The sequence below is a fragment of the Lissotriton helveticus genome, chromosome 9, assembly GCF_964261635.1.
Source record: "Lissotriton helveticus chromosome 9, aLisHel1.1, whole genome shotgun sequence".
Taxonomy (NCBI): Eukaryota; Metazoa; Chordata; class Amphibia; order Caudata; family Salamandridae; genus Lissotriton; species Lissotriton helveticus.
Window position 1 is genome coordinate 929,850,443 of NC_136070.1, and position 25,804 is coordinate 929,876,246.

At 46.0% G+C, this 25,804-nt stretch overlaps 1 protein-coding gene across 1 annotated transcript in view; it reads left to right on the top strand.

Annotated features, from left to right (window-relative positions):
- The first annotated feature begins 4,237 nt into the window (after nt 1-4,237).
- LOC144782023 (cytochrome P450 2G1-like) overlaps nt 4,238-25,804 on the top strand; it is a 701,349-nt gene continuing 679,782 nt past the window's right edge. Inside the window, exon 1 of the mRNA XM_078661140.1 lies at nt 4,238-4,316. The gene's annotated coding sequence lies outside the window, so the exon portion shown is untranslated. The remainder of the gene's footprint in view (nt 4,317-25,804) is intronic.

Consider the following 25,804-nt stretch of genomic DNA (forward strand, 5'->3'; position numbering starts at 1 on the left):
GGGCAACTCGCAGAGCACCTTTAACTGTTTCCAGGGAAGAGAAGGGAGGCGTCCTCCCCCCATGCCCCAACAAGGTTCTTTATTGTATTGGGCTTCCCGAGGGCATACAAATCTGCCAACCGGCCTTGCTTGGGATCTGGAGGGATTAGAAGTGGGGTGGGGGTGGGGTTTGGGAGGGGGCGGTCTGACAGCTGTGCAGCCGGGCCCCCTGTCTCATCCTTGCCATGTGTAAAAGTGTGTGTATACCGTGCAATACATCTTCAGGGGCCAGCTGCACTGTCACTGCCTGGAAGCAACGCCCAGAGGCACCAGGGGCAGCGTGGATGAACAGGAGAGGCAATGAAGATATGTAAATACCGCACACACTGCTGCGTCACACCCCATCTCTCACATATTGGCGCAAAACTAGAACCTCGAACAATGTAAGTACCACGTGTAGTCTACCCATTACCTCTAAAGTGTCTCAACCAGCGGCCTGTGGTGGCGTACATTATATTATTCATTTACCGTTTGTATAGGGCCTATATGTCAAAAGGCTACTGCCGCAACTTGAAGGTGCTTCGTTACCGTAGCATTGAGGGATAGGGAGTGCATAGGGAGTGCATAGGGAGTGCATAGGGAGTGCATAGGGAGTGCATAGGGAGTGCAGAGTGCATAGGGAGTGCAGAGTGCATAGGGAGTGCAGAGTGCTAGGGAGTGCTAGAGAGTGCAGAGTGAGTAGGGAGTGCTAGAGAGTGCAGAGTGAGTAGGGAGTGCTAGAGAGTGCAGAGTGAGTAGGGAGTGCTAGAGAGTGCAGAGTGAGTAGGGAGTTCTAGGGAGTGCTAGAGAGTGCAGAGTGAGTAGGAAGTGCTAGGGAGTGCTAGAGAGTGCAGAGTGACTGCAGAGATTAAGCTAATGGCATTGTAAATGGCAATGCCATTTATTTATCTGTTTTCAAAACCAACACATAAATACAGATTTTGTCATTTACAATGCCAATAACTCTAACTTTTCCAAAGGCGTAACCATTGCATTGTAAATGTTTGTTAGCCCGAGACGTCACTAATCTTTGGTTTGATTCTTTTAAAACACTGTGCATAGGGAGTGCAGAGTGCATGGGGAGTGCAGAGTGCATGGGGAGTGCATGGGGAGTGCAGAGTGCATGGGGAGTGCAGGGGGAGTGCATGGGGAGTGCATGGGGAGTGCAGAGGGAGTGCAGGGGGAGTGCAGAGGGAGTGCAGAGGGAGTGCAGAGGGAGTGCAGAGGGAGTAGGGAGTGCTAGAGGGTGCAGAGTGAGTAGGAAGTGCTAGGGAGTGCTAGAGAGTGCAGAGTGACTTCAGAGATTAAGCTAATGGCAATGCCATTTATTTATCTGTTTTCAAAACCAACACATAAATAAAAATGTTGTCATTTACAATGCCAATAACTCTAACTTTTCCAAAGGCGAAACCATTGCATTGTAAATGCTTGTTTTATTAAGGTTTCGACAAAGATTGGTCAGGAGCCACTGTAGAATTACAGTGGATGTCTATTTAAGCTTTCTGAACTCCTTTACGAACAATAACAGTTATTGAGGGCTGGGTGTCCAGACTTTTCGAAGCTTTTAATATTTGAGGACCAAAGGATTTAATGGAGGGAGAGATATTTAATACTCCCAGTAAATACTGGATCCAGTATTTACAGGGCCATACTGGGATCGCAAACCAGCCTGGCAAACCCGGACCCCAGTAACAAAAACAACCCCCACTGGTCCAAAACCGTCCGCCACCCTTACGCCCCACCAGGGAGGCCGCTATACCCTGAGTATATACCAGTCACCTCGGAATTCTGTCCCTGTGCAAACAAGGATTGGCTCAGGAGTTGAAAAATTGCGACCAACTTATTTTCAGAAGCTAAGAGTAACAGGAATCTCAAGGGATCATGCTTCACTTTATATAGTGAAGGGAGGGACAAAAAGATGCTTCGCTCATTTGTGACTCACCAGTGCAATACGAAATGGGACAAGGAATGCAGAATCGGAGTAATGAATATTACTTGTATGTAAAGAAGACATTTGCTTAACGATGTACGACTTAACAAGGCACACATACACGTTATGCTATGTAATAAAATGTGTTGACTTTTACGGTGTTGCATTACATTGTGGGACTTAATCATGCATTTTTGGTGGTATTATCCATCTATCTGTGTTTGTATACACATGTACACGAATGCATATGTATTTTTGGGGGGCCACAGGGCACCCTTTATTTTTGTGGGGGTAACCTTGCAAGACTCCCTTTTTAACTCCTAACTTCCCTTTACCTCTTCCCTCTTTTAACCCTTAACTTCCCTACCACATGTTACCTCTGTCTTCGCTAAATCCTAAAATCACCTTCGTGGTACAGTACTATGTGGTAAAGGATGCATCGTAAAGACTTAAACCTAAACTATGTACTTACCTGTGTGGTAAAGACTGCGTGGTAATGGCCCTACATGGTAAAGGATGTTTCCCTTCTTTACAACACCTCTTCAAGTTTCCCAAAAATAATTCACGGACATCGTTTAGTTTCTTTTTAATTTTGCGTGTTAGCATTTTTACCTGATAAATCTATGCACTCCCAGTGTGGCGCTTGCGTTTTACATATGTTGCATTTTTTAAATCACTAACTATAATTCTTATCAAGGTTTTAGGGGGCGGGACACTCACCGGTGCTGAGCACAGACAGTTTTTTTTAAGGGGCCCTCGAAACGGGTCTCTATCGGGCTCTGTTTTGTGCCCTGGACTAGGCGGTCCGTTTTTTTCCGGACTGCAGTGTCAGCATGCACAGGTGAGCGTTGTAGGGGAAGGGAAATCCCTTAAAGAGAGTAATTTTCTCTCTGGATTTCCCTTCTCTTTTTGAAACTCAGGAGCAGCAACGTTGTCGAGGTTCACCAGGGCTTTAAGTGGAAGTTTTTTCAATAATATATACAAGCCATAGTTGCTGCTTATTTATCTTCTGCAACTAACAACCATTGACAAATAGGCACATGCATCAAAAGAAAAACTGGTTGCAAACGGGCAGATTCTCAGAATCTGCCCATTTGCGACCGGTATTCTTGCATTTGGGATGCATCATCCCAAATGCAAAAATCGCAATTTAAGTAATCTCTAAATTGTGATTACTTAAATTGCGATTGCATTTAAGGAATCGCAAATTGAGATTCCTTAAATGCAATGCATTATAGTACAAAAAATTGCGATTTTGCTAATAGGGGGCGCAAATTACCACGAAGTTGAACTTCATTGTAATTTGCAAACACTTTGAAAAATGCACTTTTGTAAATTTTTCAAAGTTTCATGTTGCACACACACATGCCCTTAGGGCATGTGTGTGCACAACATATGTGAACAGATCAATTTCAGGGGTGCAACAGGGTTTCCTTTTGACACCCTTGCACCCTGAAATTGCATGCGCAATTTGCGAGGACCTATTGGTACTCGCAAATTGCACATGCAATTTCCCATTCATTCCTATGGGCTGGTAGGCCCATAGGAATGAATGGGAAGCCATTCCTTATTTGCGACTCGCAATTTGCGAGTTGCAAAGAAGGAATGTGTAGGAAACACTATTTTTACAGCGATTCCTACATGCATTGGCTTTTGCGAGACCTTAATTGCGATTCCTTAATTATCGCAATTAAGGACTCACAAAATCCATCCTACCTTGATGCATGTGCCCAGAAAGCCAATAGTGCTGACTTGTTGTAGGCATGATGTTACTTGTTGTATCATATATCTGGATGCAATGACAGAAACAGCAAAATACAAGTCGGGTAGCACACCATGCTAAAGCACATATTTTTAGCTTATGTATTTTTAAGCCACGCCCATAATTACATTGGCCCCCACCCCAGTTTTTTCATCCCACATATAGCCCTGATTCTTAAACATACAACTGCCATGTCCCCAGGTTGGCAGAGGAGCTTAGCGACAGATACCTAAGCCACTTTCTGACATAAATTAAAAAAATGTATATTTTGGGAAAGAAGTATCAAACACCTTTGGGTAAAGTCCGTGCTATATAAAACTGTGTTAAACAAATAAATAAATAAAACAAACGACACATCGGTCAGTGGTAGGTTAGAAGTCACCAGAGAGAGGCGGAAAAACGCATGGTTCAAGGTAGTGCGTGATCAGGTTGTTTCCTAACGAGCGAGGCACCCACCCGCCTCCCGCCCTTCCGGCTCATCGCTCCACCCTTTAGTCTGGGGTGAGCTCGTGCAAGTGTTTGAAGATAAAATCCAGCTGCTGCAGTCGGGAAGGAGGACGTTGCGCTGACAGAGGTGTTGCAGAATCTGTCCTGTCGTCAAAGAAGGTAAGTGCCAAGAACGTCTGATTACAGAATATTTGTGCTGGACGTGTCCTCGTGCAGGGTAGAAAAATAAATAGTTCACGAGGGGCCGTTCAAGCGCGAAGGCTGTCCTTTTCCGCCCCCACTTCACAGGGGCGTGGTTTTCATTGGTGCAGCAGGTGCAGTGGCACCACGGCCCAAAGGCCTGAGGTGCCGAGTGCACCCTGATTATTGATGTATTTCACAGTGCAAACGGCGGCCAAGGGGCCATTTCCTTCTTTGCACCAGGGGCCATGGCACACGCTGGCTAGCCCCAGTCCTTTCTCCTTGTTATACAGGTGCATGCTTGGTGCAGAGAGGGGGCAGAGGGGAAAGAAAGTTCTAGGGTCCATCAAAGGCCGAGGTGTAGAAGCTGCGAAGGGCCTGGGACAGGGAACCAAAGAGGCATGGCGTCCGGGAATACGAGGCACCCTCATGCAGCACAGCTAAAGGGGGTGATACACGACGCAACGAGCGTGCAGAGCATGGCTGAGATTGTTTTTCATGAGTGAGGGAATTAATTAATTTACCAAGATATAAACGTTTTAAGCAGAATAGCAGCAAAACCATTGCGTAAAAGATTGTCTACAGTTTTTTATGGTGACAGACAGGTTTTTCATGATCCATGCATGAAAGGTGTTGTTTGAGAGCCCAAATGTGGGCATGACGTGTAAATGGAAAGCCAGTGGTCGAGAGCATGGATCGCTTTTTAGATCCAAGTGTGTAAAACGGATGTAATTTTGTCTTTTTAAAATACAAGCACATAGAGTATGATTAAATGAACGAACCAACAATATATCTAACATTTATTTATATTGTGCCCATAAAGGAGGTATTAGCAAATGATAATACATGTATTCAAATGCATACAGATGACTTGGGTCTTTACGAGTAAATGTATCTCCGCAGACAAGAGAACAGCCACTGTATTGCCTCTGGCCAACCCTTAACCAGAACCCCTCCTAGGGGCGAGCCCTCCCTCCAGTGGCGTAACGAAATTTGAGGAGGCCCCCCTGCAAAAGAACACGGAGGGGCCCCCTTGCCCCTAAACCAGTCAAGAGCTCTCAGGCCTGGGGCTGCCACCCATGCACAGTGCACCTGGAGTTCAGAGCCCCACATTCTGGGGCTAATTTTAGGCCACTGGTACAAAGAAGATCACATAACTGCATTTTATGTAGATAGCTCGGTGGGTTACTGTTTTTGTCACAGGGAACCTAATGTCATAGAGGTTCATGATTAACAATCCTAATATAGAACAGCGACTTATGAACTGTCATCAAAGGAGCTGGAAGTAAAATGCATGGTATATGTTAGGATGTTATATGTTCTTTTTATCCACTTCTTTCCTTCTCTATTCCTAATGTTGCTAAAAAGGGTTTATTTGGGTGGATATACATTCTTATTACTAAAGCCAACCCCAACCAGCGCTTTAAAACAAGTAAAATACATGTGGGAGAGGGGCTATGGAGAGATGGAACTGTTGGGGGGTGGGAGTGAGGAATCCATGGAGAAGGTGGTCATTGGGGGGCACCAAAAAATAATAGGCCCACCGGTTGCCAACAGCACTATAGCAGACACTAGGCATTAGCTTGTGTGAGATCAGGTCCGTCCGTGCAGCTATATATGAAGAAAAAAACATTCAGGTCTGTGAACTTTGAGAGGAGTAAATAAAGCAGCAGGATTAGCAACTTCCAAACAGATGCTAAAGCCAAACTAGAGCTGTGTAGTCTGAGCCATGTGAGTCCTGACACCTGGACCTGGGGGAAGCCGGGGCAGACACGAGACAGAAATGCAGGAGAAAAGGGGGCTGCAGGGGGGAGAAAGAAAGGGCTGCACGAGGCTGGGAGGAATGTAAGAAAGATGGGTGAAGACAAGAGACTGGGGACACAGGGATCAGGGAAATATGCGGAAATGATATGGGAATGTGTGAAAGATAAAGGAATGGAAGAAAGGTCCGGATTGCAGGAGGGGGCATGGAATGAATGGATGAGAGAAGGCCGGATATTGAAGGGAAGTGGAAATCCATTAAAACAACTGGGGGAATCAGGCGAGAACTGCAGGAGAGAGTTCAAAGTAGTCAAGCGAGAGAGTTGCAGAAAAGTAGGAGAAAAGCCCAGGAGAGAGAGATATAAAGTAAAGGGGAAAGAAACGCGACAGAAGGGGGGGCGACATGAGATCAAATGAAGAAAATAGAAGAGTACCGAATAGCGAATGCAATGTCAGAGAAAGGGAATGTTTAATGAGGTAGATTGAATACAGGAGAGCGTGCAAAGTTGATCACAAAGTTGAAAAAAAGCCTACTTGAAGAAAAGCTGTGAACTACCTGCCATGGAGACATCAGCACCAATGGAGGCGGCGGCTTCCTGGCTGTAGGAAGGGGTCGGCAAGGCCTGGCCTGCAGCTTCAGTGGCAGGCTCCAGCAAGCGGCAGAAGATCGGGCAAGCTTAGTCAGGGGCTGGCAATAATTAAATTAACGCCACACGGTCCCGCTCAGCCGCCTCACACGCACTTTTAAGTGCGCAAAGTGGCATGCGCAGGAGAATGAGCAGCCCCACCCTAACAGTGAAGACTGCGCAGACGCGCCATTTACTATGAGGCCGCAGCGAGGTGGAACTACGGCGAGGGTAACGTTCGTTACCTAACTCACATCTCAGACCGATGTATGCAGTGCTAGCTGGCTGCACAGCCGCGGAGGGGGCCCCTGGTGGAGCGTGTGGCCCCCCCGCAGCCCCTGTCCCCCTCCCTCTCTTACCCAACTGACTTGAGTCCCTTTCACCTTTGAATTACAACGTGATTTGGTGCCTTAAAAGGTTGCAGTTTATTCAAACATAATATGGTTGTTCATTTGCAATTTTTTGGTCATTCAACACATCCATGTTGTTGTATACTTTCATTGTCTTTGTACATTTATGTGCCCTTAGACAGCACAGTGCTAGGGGGGGGGGGGGGGGGGGGGGGGCTTTTGGCCGGGCCTCTGTGTCTGCGGTTTTAGGCTTCAACGTGCTACACATTTAGTGGTTGTCATTCAGGACCTGCCCGGGCTCAAGTGCCGTTGCCCTGGACCCTTTGCTGGCTCCTCGCTTGATCCTCAGGTGCAATGCCGTGTGGCATCCCAAGGACCATGTGCGAGACTTTCCTCTACTCTGCCTGTGACTGTGTCCTTGTTATTTCACTCCCTCAGTACTCCTGCTGTGTGGCATCCCTAGGGCCCTGTGGGAGCATCCCATCTACTCTGTCTGTGGCTGTGTGCCGTCATTCGCTCCATCAGTCCCCCTGCCGTGAGGCATCCCAAGGACACTCTATGAGCCTTCCATCTACCTCTAGTAATTTCTTCTGTTTTCTATCTTTCTTGGGTTTCTTCCGCCATGCTACCTATGGTTTTACCCACCTTCCCTTACGAGAAACCCTTCTGCTCTAAACACCTAGTATGTTTAGCAGGAATATGTCCACCCCCACGCCCGTCAGGTGTACCCCATCGTCCAAATAATAACCCGGGGTTGTCAAGTGGTAAAACCGTGTCTCACAAACCCCAGCCATTGGCCCTGCATAATTTCACCATGGTGCTATTCAGTTTACGTCTTGACTTCTCCACAGCCCCCAGATCCACAGACCCTCTCCCTGCTTTGCGCACTATAAAGTGGCCTCCCTCAAGCTCACCCCTTCTCTGGCTGCTACCATGCGAGTTGTGAACCCTTCCATGTCCTGGCAGTTCCACTCATATCACTGGCCATGTTTGCATCTTCTCCTTGTAGCCCTCGTCATATTTTAACCAAGCGTCACCCGGGTGTTTTTGTTCTGCATCATGTACCTTCTGCTTGTATAAAATGAAGGCTGCTGCACTCTGGGGGAAGTTTTCTATGGTTACACAGGCCAGGGTCCTGAATGACTTTAGCCAATTTTCGATTGACCTCTCTACTCTGGGCTTGCGCCTGTCCCTCCTGTCCCCGTCCTTTTTGTCCGGCGTAGTCCGGTCCAAGCCTGCCTGGCGCATCGCAAGTAATGAAAAAATGTCTATACATTCTTTCCTCCAGATTCGCTCCTTCACAGTTAGGGGAATGAGGTTGGCCAGCCCTTGAAGCTTTGAAGTGGTAGGGAGGTCTCCTGGGGAGAGGCGGAGGTATTCATTGCCCGGTTTCCCTCTTGGGTCCATGCTCTTCCCTGCCCCTTCTTTCTTTGCAGTGTCACCCTATGGAGCTGTCCCCACCTTGTGGAGATCCTTCGGCCCTTGTTTCACTGTTCTGTTTTTCCTCTTGTGGGTTCTCCTGTCCCCCAACCCTCTTACCCTTTGGGTCCCCTTTCCACTATGACGTTTGCTCTGGCCCTTGGCTCACTCCACCACCATCTGTATTCCATTGGGGGCCTACTCCAAAGGGGGATCCCGGCTATTGCCACCAGGGGGCCCATGCTGCTGGGTGAGCTGGTCTCTGCCCCCATGCCTCAAACTGGAAACCCTGTTGTTCCCTTCCTTGGCCTGTCCACCATGGGGTTAGAGAGGCCATGTCCCCTGCATCGCTGGATTGCTTACCCTAGCTGTGTTGCCATGTTCACAATTTGCCTGGCCCCCTTCCACTGGCCCTCCGTGTTGCACCCTTTCGCGCTTTCCCCTTATGCTTTTTGCAAGGTGCTTACCATTGCCATTGTCCACCGTGATGCTTCGCTCTCCGTTCCGTTCTTGAGTAGCCTCCATGCTGACAACTGACCCCTCATTGCTGCTGCTCTCATCCGTGTCCGAGCCCGACAATATCTCCAGGTGTGATGCTGCTCTCTGTTGGGCCCGGGCCCTGCTCCTGCGCCCGGTGCCCTTCGCCTTTCCAACAGCAGACTCCTTTAGTCTTGCCTGGTTCGATTTACCGGGGGCCGCCGTCTAAGAATGCACTGTCAAGCCAGACCTAAAAATCCATGTATGTTAATGACTGCCCTCCTCCCAGCTGTGCTATTGCCAGAGAAGAGCGCCATGTAGTATGTTGTTATCTAACACACTTTATTAGCATGTATGTGTCTCTGAAAATGTGGCAGCTGGATAAATAAACAAAATTATCTTTTTTGTGTGGAGGGCAAGCACTTTTTTGCAGCAGCATACATCTGCCCAATAAAACTAGTATTACGGGCTTCCAACATGTGTGCGGAGCCCAACCCCCTTTCCTAGTGATTCTCATATAATTGTCTGGCAAGAGCGCCACTGTCAAACCAAAAAATAACAAGCATTGGAAATGCAATAGGTCTCGCATTTGTTTTAGAGTTAGAGATATTGTTTTTGTCAATGGCCATGTCTTTTACTTATGTGTTATGAAGTGTATGTGTTAGACCTGGCATCCTTGGCGTGGTTTCCCCTATCTTTTTGCCTCTACCCCCTGTATTTTTGATGCTGTGCTGGATTTCGTTTTTGCTGGTTTAGATGCTTTGGGCACTTTGCCACTGCTGATCAGTGTCAAAGTGCAAGTGCTCCCTGTATAAAGTGTTATTGTGATTGGTTATCCATGATTGGCATATTTGTATTACCAAGAAGTCCCTAGTAAAGTGCACTAAGAGTGCCAGGGCTGGGGATTCAAATGCTGCCAGTGGGCCTGCAGCACTGATTGTGCCACCCACATGAGTAGCCCTAAAATGGTGTCTCAGGCCTGCCACCGCAGTGCCTGTGTGCAGTCTGTGAACTGCCATGTCCTCCTGGTCAGTGTCCCCACTGACCAGGCCGAACCCTTCCCTTTCTGTGCACATCGATCACCCCTATGGAAGGCCCAAGGTACCCCCTTGGGCACGGTGCAGTGTATGTGAAAGGTAGAGCATGTACTAGTGCAGGTGACATGCTCTGGTAGTGAATTACAGCCATTTTCGTTTTTCACTATTGTAAGGCTATCTTGTCCCATAGGCTATCATGGGGAATGCTGGCTACAGTGGCTACCAGCATATCTTCCCATAGGAGCAAGATAGGAAATAAAAGTCTGGTATCCCTGAACTCAGAATTTAATAACCCATCTTTTAGGAAAGGTTGTTTTTAAATCCTGTGTTTGAGAACAGCACTTTTAGAAAGTTGCTGTTCTCTTGTTTTATTTATTTTTATTTATTTTGAGAGTTTTATATAGCGCGAACCAGATCTTTACAGATATCAGAGCGCTTTACAGTGCATACAAAACAGGCCATTAGATATGGCGAAATTGTAGGCAAAAAGTGGGGTGGGGAAGGCATAGGAGTGAGCATAATAAAAACAGTTACATCAATAACGCAAGGGGTACAAATAAGTGAAAGCATAGATCGTCAGGTAAATCAAAAACATAAGTACCACAAATAATCGAAGGGATCTATCAGACATTACCGACTGGTGCAGCGACTTTGAAATCCGACGTAAATGGCTCAGGTGTATTTAGCCATGAGGATAGCTTTTACTTCTTTCTTAAATAGTGTGATGGAAGATGTGAGCCTGGTTTCAGGAGGGAGTGAGTTCCAAATTCTGGGTGCCATTCCTGAGAAGGAGCGTTTATAACTTTTTCCCTTCCGGAATCTTCAAGGTTTTAGCAGAAGATTGTTTGTGCCTCTAGTGTTTCTAGTGCCGCCAGAGATTGTCAGCTTCTGGGTGAGGTATCCGGGTGAGCTTAGGTGTATAGCCTAGTGTGTCATGCAGGCGATTTTCAGATGTATTCTGGCTTCAAAAGGCAGCCAGTTCAGGGATTTCAAGTCTGGGGAGATATGCAAGTGTTTTTTTGACCCAGTGATGAGCCTCGCTGCAGCGTTTAGAGAAGCTCTTAGGGGGTGCAGTGGAAGTTAGAGGGAGACCGCAGAGAGCGATGCTGCCGTATTCTATTCGGGGAATGACCAGTGCTTGTACTGCAGTTTGGAAGTCTTTGGCGGGGAGGAAGGGTTTAAGTCTCCTCAAAGTATTGATTTGGTAGTTCGCTCCCTTAGTTGCCATGCCGATATGTTGCTGCATGTTGAGATTGTTGTCGAGTGTTATGCCTAAAGATTTTGCTGAGTCCACGATGGTGGGTTGGACATTGAGTGCAGTTAGGTGTTTAAGCCAAAGCTGAGTGGAAGAGATCTTCGCAGGAGGTGAGATCAGAAGGAACTCTGTTTTCAGAGCATTGAGTTTGAGATGATTATCGGCAAGCCAAGTTTGAGTGCTTCTGATCGTTGAGTTCAGGAGTACAATGTCTTTGGGGGATAGTAATTTGAGATATAGTTGGGTGTCATCGGCGTACATGTGAAAGAGTAAATTGGATGCTTGTAGCAAGGTGGTGAGAGGTTCCATAACTAGGTTGAACAAAGTTGGGGATAGGGAAGATCCTTGGGGGACGCCTAACGATACCGGTATTGGCGCGGACATCAGGTTGTTGCTCTTGAATTTCTGCGACCTGTTGTGAAGGAAGGAAGTGAACCACTTGAGAACAGTCCCAGATAGACCCATTCTTGTGTTTAAAAGTTCGAGTAAATTCTCATGTTTGACGGTGTCGAATGCTGAAGAGAGATCAAGAAGTATGAGGAGGCAGGTATCATTCTGATCTAGGATTTGAAGGGCATCGTCTATTATGTGAGTCATAGCAGTTTCTGTACAGTGTCCTGCTCGGAAGCCTGATTGATGAGGGTTGAGGAGATCAAACTGATCAATGTGTTTGGTCAATTGTAGTTGTGCGCATTTTTCCATGAGTTTGGCGAGAGTGGGGATATTGGTAATAGGACGGTTATTGTTTAGATCCGATGGATCGGCTGTAGGTTTCTTTAGTAAGGGTGTGACTTGTCCAACTTTGAGGGAGTCAGGGATGATTCCTTGTTGGAGTGAGCTGTTGATAATTTTAGTCCAGAGTGGAAGGAGCAAAGGGGTGAAGTCTTTGACAGCGTTAGCAGGGAGGGGGTCCGTGAGGTGATTGGAGGGTTTCAAGGTGCTGAGCAGTTTGCCAATTTCCTCTTCAGAGTAGGTGTCAAAGGATGACCATGTAGCATTGTTTTTTAATTCAGTGGGTGCTATGCAGTGGGGTTTGGAGTGGAGGTTTGCGTCAGTGAGGAGATCACTCTTTATGTTGTCAGTTTTTTGGATAAAGAAAGCAGCGAAGTCTTCACAGGAGGGTGCTTCGCGCCTAGTGCTGAGAGGTTGGGGTTGTTCCTTGGATTGAGTTCTGATTAGCTCAAACAGTTTTCTCGGGCGGTTTTTTGCTTGATCGAGCTGGAGGCTGAAGAAGTCTGATTTTGAGCGCTTTATTTTCCTGAAGTAGGCGTTTCTCTTTTCCTTCAGGGTTTTTAGGTGCAGTGCCGAGGGAGATGATCTCCAGGTGCGCTCTGCCATTCGCATGGCTCGTCTATCCTCATTGAGACTCCCGTCGTACCATGGATTGGAGATTTTAGCAGAGGCTCTTTTTAGCTGCAAGGGTGCAACCTCATCAATTATTGAAGTCATGGTGTTGAGATAGTGGTCCGTCAAGGATTGGACGTCCGTGGCGCCGGTAGGAGGGCGTAGGAGGTCGCAGCTGCTGGGGGGTAGGGAGTCTGGGTTGAGTTTTTTCAGGTCTCTTTTCCATACTTTAGGCTTGGAGGAATGCACCGTGTTGAATTTGACCTTTTCATTGATGAAGAAAGTGACAATATGGTGATCTGACCAGTCACAGGGTTGGATAGACTCAAGTTGGATAGCATCCTCTTTTGAGATGATAAGGTCGAGGATAGAGCCTTTCTCGTGGGTCGGGCTGTTGCATAATTGTTTGAGGTCAAGGGCGTTGAGGAAGTTTTTAAGACTCTTTACAACCGCATCATTGTGATCGTTCCAGTGGAGGTTGAAGTCACCAAGGTATATTTGGGTGAGCTGTCGTCCGGAATTGGTTGAGATCATATCCATGATTTGTTGGGCGAAGGTGAGGTTGTCCCTGGGTGGGTGGTAGATGCCGTTAAGAGAGCATATCGGTTTGCCCTCACTGATAATATCGAGGCAGATGTATTCACAGGAGGTTGGGGAGGGTAGGGAAGGTGCGGTGACTTTCAGAACAGAGAGGTTGTTCCTGTATATGCATGCGATTCCACCACCTATCTTGCCAGACCTGTCAAGTCTGATGATGTGGTAGTTGGGGGGAACCAGAATGTCCATTACAGGGGTAGAAGATTCGGTTAACCAGGTTTCAGTTAAAATGATTAGGTCAAGGTCCAATGTTAAGATGAGATCAGCGATGGCGGAGGAGTGTCTAGAGGCCGATCCGCAGTTGAGGAGAGTGCATTTGAGACGGGGGTGTCAAGGCTAGTAGAGGGTACTAGTGAGAGGGGGACTTTCCTAAGGTTATCAGGGACGGAGATTCTGTTGTTTAGTGTGGGGGGTCTGCAGGGATTTGAATGTATCATGGGAATGGATAGGTGTGTGGCAGTTGTGTTGTTTATGGGAGCTGTGTTGTAGGAGCGGAGGAGGGTTATTGTGTCGAGGTCTGAAAGAGGGTTGCGTGATCGGCGGGGGCGGTTGTTACGATTGAGGATATGGATCGCGGTCAAGTGTGGGGGGTGTAGAGTGGGTGAGTCATCCGGAAGGGTGGGGGGCAGGATGGGAGGGGAGGTGGTGGTGGGTAAGGGGTGTCTGGGGAGTGTACAGAGTCGTTCCTGAGTGTTTGACCTTTCTGTGTGCCTTGGCCTGTTTGTGAATTGACTGTCTAGTTTGTGAGTGGCAGGGGTTGGGTGGCTCCAGAGGCTGAGTGGGCCATCCCTGGGCTGAATAGCTCCATCTGCATCTAGAGTGGTGGGATGGGGTAGCACCTGGGCCTGAATAGGGCTGTGCCTGCCTTCCACAATGCTGGCTCCACCTCCTGATGGGCGGCTGACGACCCTGCCCCTCTCTTTGAAAGTAAAGGAAAGGCTAGGAAAACAAAGTGCTCAAGGAACACCCAGTACTGGTTCAGACCGGGCTCAGAGCCCTCCTGCACAAAGGGAACAAAGACTTTTAGGGGTATAAGTACAGGACCCCTGACTACAGAAAATTAGATCATCCTGGAATCAAGAAGGAACCTCTGCCAAGGAGAAAGCTGAAACTGAAGAAGGAAGACTGTCCTGCTGTTGCTCTGCTGGACTGACCTGCTGTTGCTTTGCTGCCAAGGAGAGGGGAGGGACTTTGCTTTGTGCTGTGTCCCCTTGCTTGAAGGAATCTCCAAGGGCCTGAGAAGAGCTGGCTCCCTGTTAAGAAGTTCCAGGAACAACAGGACTTCACCCCCAGCTTCCCTGAACTCTGCTGAGAGAGTTCTGTCCTTCCTGGAGTGCTTGGCCCATGTGTGGTGCCTCTGGAAGTTGTACCTGGGTTGGGAAGCTGGAAACCAAGATTTAAAGAACTTTTTGCAAAGTTTATCGCATCGCTCACTTGCGGAGCGCATCCCGGTCAGTGCGAGGAAATTCCCGCCGCTGCGAGGGTCGAGATCGTCGCAGCGCCTGTTGCAGCTGCCAGAATCATTGCATCCTTCATTTGCGGGATGCACCAGTCCGGTGCGGGAAGACTACCATCGCTGCGAGTATCGACACTGGGTGAGATCATCGCACCGCTTGCTTGCGGACCGCATCACGTCGCTGCGAGAGTCGTCGCAGAGCCATCGCATCAAGGGCCGCAAGAGTAGAAGATCGTCGCTGAGCCGCGCATGGTCGCCACACTGGAGATTGTCGCCGCCCGAAGATCGTCGCATCGCACCTTTTGCGAGCCGCTTCCACTGAAACCTGTGCACCGGAATCCGCGTAAGGTATCGCATCACTCCCCATACAGACCGGAGTCAACGCAACACGCCCGCTACATCCAGCGGGGTTGTCGCATCGATTCGCCTCCCCAGGGTCTCCGGAGTGACGCGTCACTTGCTTTTCAAAACTACAGCTTTCACTTGGAACTTTTGTCGCATCAAAGGTACTGTTGGCTAAAATGTGACCCAACTGTGGATTATTTTAACGCAACCTTAAGAACTCATTTGAAACCATATTCTTGAACTGTGTATGTTGGATTTTTGTCGTTTTGGTCTCGTGTAGTTTAGATTAAAATACCTTTATTTATCTAAACTGTTGTGGAGTCAGTTTGTGGTGTTTTCACTGTGTTACTGTGAGTGTTGGTACAAATACTTTACACATTGCCTTTGATAAGCCTGACTGCTCGTGCCAAGCTACCAAGGGGTTGAGCAGGGGTTATCTAAAGAGTGTATCCTCTTTTCTCTGACTAGAAGCAAGGGTCCCTATTTGGACAGTGGTACCTACCTCTACCAACTAGAGACCCCCAGTTCTAACAGTATATGGTGTGTAGTGGAATTGTGTGAGTTTGATTGAATTAGATGTGGAATTGTGTGGTGTGGAGTGGATTTGTGTTGTGGAATTATGTGGCATGGTGTGCTGTGTAATGATGTGGATAATAATTATGTGGTATTGAGTGTACTAAGATTGTGTGTTATGGAGTGTAATTATGTGGAATGGTATTTTGTGATGTGGAATGTTATGTAGTGGAGGTTAATTATGTGGTGTGCTGTTGAATTCTGTGGCATGATGTGGAATTTTTTGTTGCCACCAGTTTCTTCCGTACTGTGCAGTAGAAATAATTTCAGGGACATATGAAGGTCCCAAGCCAGGACCTCAGCCAGGCACCAGGCAAGGGTGTCAATTACATGTTCAATATTTCCTTGGGAGCATAAGAGAAGTTCACAGTCCCCACCACTAATACCAGCAACCGAAGGAAAAATCTGTACCTGGCATTGGTGGGGGGAAAGGGGAAGGGGATAAGAAGAGAAACTTCTCAGATCAGGCAAGTCTACTTCGTAGTCAGGCAACTCTGTTGTCGCAGCTGCTTAGTGACGTGATACCTACAAAATATATGGCGACAATTAATAGGGGCACACTATTGTACTTATCTCTATTTTGGCTTTTAAGACAATTCTCAAATGCAAGTATATTACTCCCTCTTATCTTTACCTGAACTCCTAAGAGGAATTGCCTCTCTCTGACACACACACACACACACACACACACACACACACACACACTCATATATGTATATATATATATATATATATATATCTGTCCAACAAAACAGGAACCCATTTTAAAGTGAAGCCTCACAGAAGAAATTATTGCTCACGTTTCTTTATTTGGCATCCCGCTAGCAGGACCCATTTCGAGTACACAACACCAGTCCATTCTGCCAAACGTGTTTCAGGATATGCTCCTTTCTTCAGTGGCCTTGGTAACAGGTATATGAAAGCGCTGCTTCGCGCACACTTGATCTCATTTCAATACCTGCCTCAGTGGGCATAGCCCTGATGGGCCTCTGGGTGATGTAGTGTGCTGCCGTGACTCCCAGTGGATGCGCCTTCACAGTCCTGAAATAAAAACAAGTATTTGGTGTGAAAAGTCCTGAAGGGGATCTGTCCGCTTTGTGGACGTCAAATAGAGCAATGCACAGCTGACACCCCCTGTTAAGGCGCCGGCTGGTCTCTGTCCCGACTTTAGCAGCACCTTCGTGGTGCGGTCGCGGACCCGCCAACCAAGCTGTGGGCTTCACTTAACAACCGGGTTAAAATGGGTTCCTGTTTTGTTGGACATATATATATATATATATATATATATATATATATATATATATATATATATATATATATATATATATATATATATATATATATATATATATAGGAGGTTAATTATGTAGTGTGCTGTGTGTATACGTATATATATATATATATATATATATATATATATATATATATATATATATATATATATATATATATATATATATATATATATATGTATAATTCCAAATGCGCTGCCTCCTGGATGATCAACAGCACGCTGTGGACACAAAGGTTGAAAAAGCGGTGTTTTTTAATTTTAGCTTTTGGTCAAGACCCAACGCGTTTCGGGGACAACCCCTTGATCACGAGTAGTAATCTTGTTGTGAGTAGCATATTTACATAAACAATCATGTGACATAAAAAACATAAACAACAGACTTCCTTGAGTTAATGCACTCAGTCTTTTTTTACAGAAATGAAAATTGTTAAACAGTGAGATGTGCGCAAATAACATGTTAATTACTTTAGGCATACAAGGGAAATAAGTAAAATGAAATCAAGATTTATGGTGTATGTGTCATCAATAAAACTTTATCGGCACAAACAGTGTTTTTTTTCTCCCAAAACTCATGCTTAGTTGTACTCAATGGCTCAATATTAAACATTGCAGCATTGCCCTCAGTGTTGGTCTAGCCCAAGTGGGCAGAATTCATTAGTTCAAACAAAATTAATAGGTTCGGGAGATATAATTCAATGAACACAAAACCTCATATTGATAAATTTAGACAAATCAATATCCACAACTTGCTGCCCATGTGGGCAATAATTCTAATGTGTTACACTGTAAATTGTTCGAGGTAGGAACATATATACAAAATAATGAAAATCATAAAATCAATGTAATGTCTAAATGACTAACCAGCGTTAAACCAAACAATCAATTACCCAACTTAATTTGAATGTGAATTCACAATGGCAGTCTTAGCCGTAATCCCCTAGTGGGTTAGTAAATCAAATATCTCCACTTAGATCTAGAGGAGAGAATAGGAGCCAGGAGTTGGTCAGCCAATCGTCTGTGTGGTTGAAGTCAGAAAAGGTGAGTGTAGAGGGTGAAAAATCAGCAGAAGCTAAGATACAGCTAGAAATGGTTCTGTTTGTTCAAAAGACATGCAACAATGAGTGGACTTGGAAAAAAAGATTAAGAGATTATATTTTTTATTATTCCTCTGTATTGATTTTCCGGTATGTATTTTTCTTTTTGAAATAGATAGGAAGATAAAGATCTATACTTTGAATGTAAGTGGACTTAATGATCCTAAAAAAGGCATGGATTAGCTAGAATTGTTCAAGTGTTACATATCGATCTTTTATGTTTACAGGAAACTCACATTTCATGGGCCAATAGGGGATGCCTGAAAAGCTTAGGGTAGAGATGGTTGTTTGCTCTAAACAAACAGGTGTAAAAAGAGGGGTAGCTATTCTTATGAAACGGGGGTGGGCGTTTGTGTTAAATCCTCAGCAGACAAATGGGGCCGTTGGGCAATAAGCAAATTCAAGTTTGGTTCTTATAGATTTACTCTGTGTAATATATACGGCCCAAATTTGGATGACTCTGAACTCATGAATTATCTGAATATAGAATTAGCTCAGTGGCCTCAACCTTTAGTAATGTGTGGTGATTTTAATATTCATTTGGATGCTGGGACAGATATAAGGAAAATATAGCATATCTAGGTAGAAAGAAGCAGGTATATTTCTCATTACGTGGGGTGTGTCTAGATCACGGGCTTCACGATGTCTGGAATCTATTACATGCAGACGATCCAGGTTTCACTTTCTTTTCTTCCCCCCAAACTAAATTTGTCCCGTTAGATTATTTTTTTCTTTCATCATCATTATTAGGTATGATTGATATTGAGCTGCAACCAAAAATTGTTTCCGATCATAACCCTTTGATAATTAATCTTACTCTAGGCCCCTATGAAAAAAATATCAATCAAGCGTGGTCATTCGAAAGAAACCTATTATTGGATGGGGAGTACCATAATTTTATGATCAAGATAATTCAGGAGTTTTTTGCAATTAATAAAGGAACAGCCTCGATTCAAGGTGTCTGGGGTACTTTTAAATCCGTAGTTAGGGGAGAAACCCTTTGTTTTTCTAATACTAAACGGAGAAAGATATGGGCTAAATATAAAAACGATTTAGACTTGGTTGCATTAGCTGAGCGGAATTTAGCGGAAACGATTAGACAGAGTTTGGATTCAGCTAATGCTCAGAGAGATCTTATTACTAAGAGGGCGGTAGCTTATGCCAACATTGCCGATCAAATAGCGCGGAAGTATGCTCAGCATAAAGAAGATTCATATGAATTTAGTGAAAATACTGGAAGAATTCTGGCTACAAGATTAAGGCAGAATGCAGTTTTTAATGATATTGCGAAAATCATGGATTTAAAAGGTGTGCTGCAAGAAACAAAAAACGGGGTTCTGGACGCGTTTCGGGAGTTCTACCAATTTTTGTACAGTGCGACTGTGGCAGAGTCGCCTGTGCAGGATGAAGTAGAGTTCTTGAAGGATCTAGATTCTTATGAACTGCCAGATGTACAAAAAGCGCTATTATCTGCTCCAATAGTATGGGATGAAGTTGAGTCAGCCTTATTAGGCTTGGCCCCTGGGAAAGCTATGGTTCCCGATAATATCACACTTAAATTTTACCGAATTTTAGGAATATGCTTAAAAACGATTTATTAGAGGTGTGTCAATAAGCCTTTTTAGGTAATTCTCCTGACTCTTGGTCGGATGCAATCATTGTAATTTTTTTTAAAAAAAGGTAAAAAATATATTGAAATGGGGACTTATAGACCAATTTCATTACTTAATTCAGATAGTAAGATTTATTCGAAGATACTTGCCAATAGGCTCAATGACTTAATGCCAAGTTTGGTGTCAAACAGACAACACGGGTTCATCAAACATAGAGACACGACAGATCATGTTAAAAGGATCCTTTCCATGCTGGATTGGTCACAGGCTACTAATTCCCCTGTTGCTGTGGCCCTGTTAGATGCAGAAAAAGCATTTGACCGGGTCTCGTGGAGGTTCCTGTGGGCGGTTCTAGCATGGAGGGGATTTCCTCAAGAATTTATCACTTCTGTACAAACATTATATATTCAGCCGAGGGCCACTATACGTATTTCAGGTAGGTGTTCAGGGAGTATAGTAATCGCGAGGGGGACGAGGCAAGGTTGCCCCTGTTCCCCTCTGCTATTTGCCCTCTATATAGAACCCTTTATAATTTATTTAGAAAATAATATCAGAATAAAACCAGTAGAGATACATGATCAGGCGTACAAGGTATTGGCGTACGCTGATGATATTGCCATTGTCACAACTGACATCCGTACCGCCTTACCTAAGATTATTGAAGCCGCTGAGATATTTGGGAGGTATTCTGGCTATAAATTAAATGTTACTAAGACTCAACTGTTACATTCGGAAGCTGGCCGTCCCAACGACATGACTTTCGAACCTGAGGCAATCTATTTAGGCATCAAAATTTCACCTAAGGTGGATGAGGTGATTCGTTTAAATCTGGACCCAATCATAGTATCGGCAAATCATACATTAGAAAGGCTCAACAATTTACATTTATCACTTTATGGGCGCTCTAATGTCTTAAAGATGCTAATTTTCCCAAAATGTTTATACATTTTCCGGACTATTCCTTTATCCATTCCAACATTATTCTTTTCTCGTATTGAAAGGATGTGCTCTAGGTTTTTATGGAGCTATCGACGATCAAGGAGAGCTCTCAAATGGTGTGTTATCTAGGCTAAAAGGTGGTTGGGGTGTTCCTAATTTTCGTTTATATCACTGGATAGCCCTTCTGCAACATATGGGTGTTTTATTTTTACAGGTTGATCCTACAGAAGACTTTGCCGCACCATCTATATATGAGATGTTGTTGGGTACTGAGGCGCGGCAATGCCTAGTTCGTATTATCGAACCCAGCTACTACAAGAAAACGAAATTCGAAGTTCTTTTGACAGCTTTCGAAATATGGAGGAAGATTAAGAGGAGAATTGGCAAAAGTTTTAATTAAAAATGTTATACTCCGTTTAGCAAATGCAGCTTATTCCCAGGAGTGTTTAAGTATGAGGTTATGTCTAGATGGTTCCGAGCCGGAATTTGTAAGGTTGGAGATTTCTTCCAAGGGAATCAGTTAATTTCTTTTGATTAATCTGCAGTCAAAATACAAACTAGATTGTTTAGATTTTTTTAAATACCTCCAGGTTCGTTCTTTCTTCGAGCAGAAAGTAACTCAAAATCTGATCACATTCAATAGGAGTGAATTTTTGGAGGCCATCAAGCGTAGATCCAAAATGGGGCCATTATATCAGCTGCTCTTAGAGACAATTGAGGACGATCTCTCAGTATGGGAGATTAAGTGGCAAAATAAGCTGGGGCTACCACTAATCAATTTAGAGAGAGTAATTGAGTTATCTGATATGGTCTTAATTAATGTCCCTTTAAAGAGTCAACACTTTACGTCTTTCTTTAATTTATAGTATACTCCCGAAAAACTGGCAAAATGGAATTTTACGCGGGGCAATAAATGTAACCGCGCCTGGCTACATGCAGCGGACGCACCCCATATGTTTTTTTTCTTGTTCTAAACTTTATTTTTTTTTATTTTATTTTTTTTAAATCTCTTTATTAGCATCAGATTGGTCCGTGCAAGCATACAATCACATAGTAAACCGGTTACATTGAAAACTTGAGTGGTCATTATACAAAATAAGTAGCTGGAGGACGTGACCAATAATATTACAAGTAGTGCACAACATTCTAGAATTCTTATTTTCCTTATTCCAGTTCTTAATGAAAATCGCACGTGTGGAAGGTTAATGTAAAGAGATATAACTGCTTTCAAACATAACGAAAATGAATATGCCTTCGTGATAGAGAGAGCGACAAGCAACACATCAATTATGAGCAAGGTGGTAGCATCACTGGCGTAGGCAGACGAGGATTAATGGATTGACAAATGGAAAGACGTGGGTAATGCAATATTTTCAATCGGGGCCAAGTAGGCAGAGAAACAGAAGAGAAAAACACCCCATTCTCGACCAGCAGCCCTACTGGAATCAGCAGCTCACTCCTTCCCCTTCTCAGTAGTATTTCAATTATAAGCCCTTCATAACGCAACAGGCAGCGCTCAACTGTCATACTAGAGACATCTAACCCACCCCTTCTGGGACAATAGAACTAGCAGCTTGGGATTGTGTAGCCCGCGTTAACTTGCTAACGTACTGTCGATATGGGCCCCAGATGTCGACTGGGCGTGAAGCTGTTGGGACCTGCGAGGAGTATTCCACACTATTGGTATTACATTGGGCAAGGCTGCGTAACCAAGCCTTGGAAGTGGGGATTCGTCTGGACCCCCAGAATAAAGCAATTTCCCGTTTTGCAAGCAAGAAACCTATGGCAGCAAGTTTCCGCGTGGCGCGGGGGAACTCCGCGACATACCCAAGCAGCGCAATCTCTGGTATGGGTTTCAGTTCGCACTCTAAAATGTCGCCCAAGATGTGGTGTACTTGCCGCCAGTAGTTATGTAGTTTCGGACAAGTCCATGTGAGATGTGCAAAATCGGCATGTGGGGCCTTGCATTTAGGGCAGCAGTGAGGTCTGGATGGGTCGATTTTGTGGGCCAGGGCCGGTGTGAAGTACAGTCGCCTCAAAAACTTAAAATGTATCAGCTTATGCCTACTGTTGACGGAGACATCTTTAGTGGCTCGGCAACAGACAGCCCATTGGTCGTCCGTGATAGAGCCACCCAGATCAGTTTCCCATGCCGCACGGACCCTCGCGTCCGAAGTAGGAAGGGCCGCCACACAGGGTCCGTACAGCCTGGAAACCATATGTGCTCCCGTTTGTGACTGGAGTAGGAAAGTCGGGGCAGGCATGTCATCTGGTGGTAGTGGGAACGAGGGAAACTGTGCTCTAAGCATGGATCGCACTCTGGTCAAGACAAACGAATCCATAAACGTCCGGTCCGTGAATCGCGGATCCTCAGACACCGAAAAAACATGTCCGTCTGGGAACAGGTCTCCCATTGTGGTGAGCTGATATTTGGACAACGTTTTGCGGACCACTGACTCCGTGGTGATGGGAAACCAGTGTGGGTTCGGTAGTGGAAGAGCCGGAGAGTACAGCACGTCTAACTGGAGTAGTCTACGTAATTGCATCCAAGCCCACGACGTAGTGGACACCGTTTGTATGTCTAGCGGGTCTCGGGGTAAGCCTTTGGGTAATATCGTGTTGAGGGCAAGCGGTAGTACCAAGTCTGCCTCCGGTCTCAGATATGGAATCCGAGCGTCCGGATGGAACCAAGGATGTGCATAGGCGCATTGCGCGACTAGGTAGTAAAGATAAAAGTCTGGCACTGCAAAGCCACCTCTTTCATAAGGCAGTGTCAGGATTCGCCACGAGACCCGCGGGTTCTTGTCCCCCCCACACCAACCGCAGCAACAGTGAGCGTAGTTGGGTGAAGAAGATTTTAGTGAGTGGGATCGGTATGTTGTTAAATAAATATAGAAAACGGGGAAGCACAACGGGGAGGCGAATCCAACGCGCCACATTATCCTCCAGAAAGTCCAACGCCCGGCCATAATTTAGACGAACCATGGATACCGTGTCTAGATGAATGTGGATACCTAGATATTTCACCGAATCAGCATTCCACTCAAGCGGGAACGGACAGTCCCAGCGGACAGTGGAGGGGGTGAGTGGAAAAATGTCGGATTTATGCCAGTTAATACGAAGGCCGGAGTATTCCCCAAAGCGTGTTACCTCCATAAGCAAGGGCGACAGATTTGTCTCCGGAGCCCTGACATATAAAATGGTATCATCTGCGTAGAGGGAGATGAGTACCGGACCCGTTCGAAACTGGAGCCCACGGTGTAGGTGACGCTCCTGAAAGTGCCATACCAAAGGGTCCATGGCCAGGATATATAGCAGGGGGGACAGGGGGCATCCCTGTCTGGTTCCCCGGGAAAGAGGGAAGCTATCAGAGAGCGTGCCATTAAGGCGCAGCCGTGCCGTAGGGGCGGTATAGAGCAGTTTGACCGTGGAGACAAACAGTGGTGGCATGCCCATCCGTTCCATAACTGACAAAAAAAAGGGCCACTCCAGGGAGTCAAATGCCTTTTCGGCATCCAAGAACACGGCAGCTGCCGGTGTATTTGGGTCTATTCTGTGGAGCACAGAAAACAACGTCCTTAGATTAAAGGAGGTGGATCTGTGGGGGACAAATCCGGACTGGGCCGGCGAAATGATAGACTCCATAAGTAAAGACAGTCGGGTTGCGAGGACTTTTGCTAAAATCTTGTAGTCAAGGTTGAGTAGGGAAAGGGGTCTGTAAGATCCACATCTCGTGGGGTCTCGACCCGGCTTAGGAAGTAAAATGATGACCGCCTCTCGAGGCGTGGGTGGCAAAACCCCTGTTTCAAGCGCTTCAGCATACACCTCAATCAGGCGCGGTACCAATTCCTCTTTGTATTCTTTATAAAAGTCGGCCGAAAAGCCATCCAGCCCCGGCGCCGAGGAGCCCTTCAATGCATCTATGGCTTCCATAACGCAGTCTGGATCGATAGGCATCGCCAGAAACTCCTGCATATACTTCTCCAGGAATACCATAGAGATCTCGTTGATATAGGGGCCTGGGTCGCGACGGTCTTCTGTTAGAGTGGAGGTGTACAATGTTTTGTAGTAGGATAAGAAGGCATCGCAGATAGCAGGGGTGGTCTGATGACGAACACCCAGTTCATCCACCATGTCAGAGATGTATGAAGCCTGGCGGGGAGGCCTGTCTCCCTCTCCATATTGTCTAGCTGAGTGTTGTGCGCATAGATAGTTCAGTTCCCTGTCTGCAGTGTCTCTGAACTCTTGCAGCAGCTCTAACCTTTTCGCCTCTATCCTACCGTCAGCGTCTGTGAGCGCGTCTCCGTCCAGTGTGGCTATTGCAGTCTCGATACGTGTCAAGGAGGCCCGGATCTCGTGCAAGGCCCCTACGTGTTTATTGATGCAAACCCCTCTAATAGTGGCTTTGAATCCCTCCCATAATGTGGCCCAAGTGTCTACTGTGCCCGTGTTGAGCTCAAAGTACTCCTCTATTGCCGTACGAACGTCTTCCTTGAAGACCGGGTCAGATAACGCCTTGCCAGGGAAACGCCATTGTTTCTCGTATCCCCCCAGCCTGGGAATCAGTAGGGTTAGCACAATGGGAGAGTGATCAGACAGCGTGCGTGGGAGTGTCGAATGATCTCTCACCCAGCTGGCCACCCCTGGGGAAAGGAGCCAATAGTCGATTCTGGTACTAGTGTTGTGATATCCAGAGTGATGGGTATAGGTGGGTGTGGTAGAGTGCAAACGAGCCTCAATGTCAATTAGTGGGTAGTGTGTGCACATATCTGTCAGTATAGCGTGTGAACGGGGTTTACAATCTGGGGAAGAAGAAGTGCTGTCTCTGGTAGGGTCCAGCAACAGGTTAAAGTCGCCACCTATCACCAACATATCAGTGTCCAAGCGTAGCAGAGCATCCTGGAGACTCTGGAAAAAGGCGGGGGAATCTGAATTGGGACCGTATACTCCAGCAAAGGTGATCTTGAAGCCAAGAAGCACCCCCGTAACTATAACATATCTGCCATCATCATCAAATATACTGTCCGAGTGCACAAATGGGACGCGCCTATGTATCATTATCGCCACCCCCCTCGCATATCTGCTATAGCTGGAGAAGAACCTATGCATGCCCCAACCCTTGGCAAAGGAGGAAGAGTCAGTCCTCACCAGGTGCGTTTCCTGTAGAAACAATACATCGACCCCATGTCGCGCTGCGTAGTTTAGGACCTGCCGTCTTTTTCTCGTGTCATTTAAACCTCGGACATTCCAGGACATGAGGGTAAGTCTGGAAGGACCAGACTGCTGT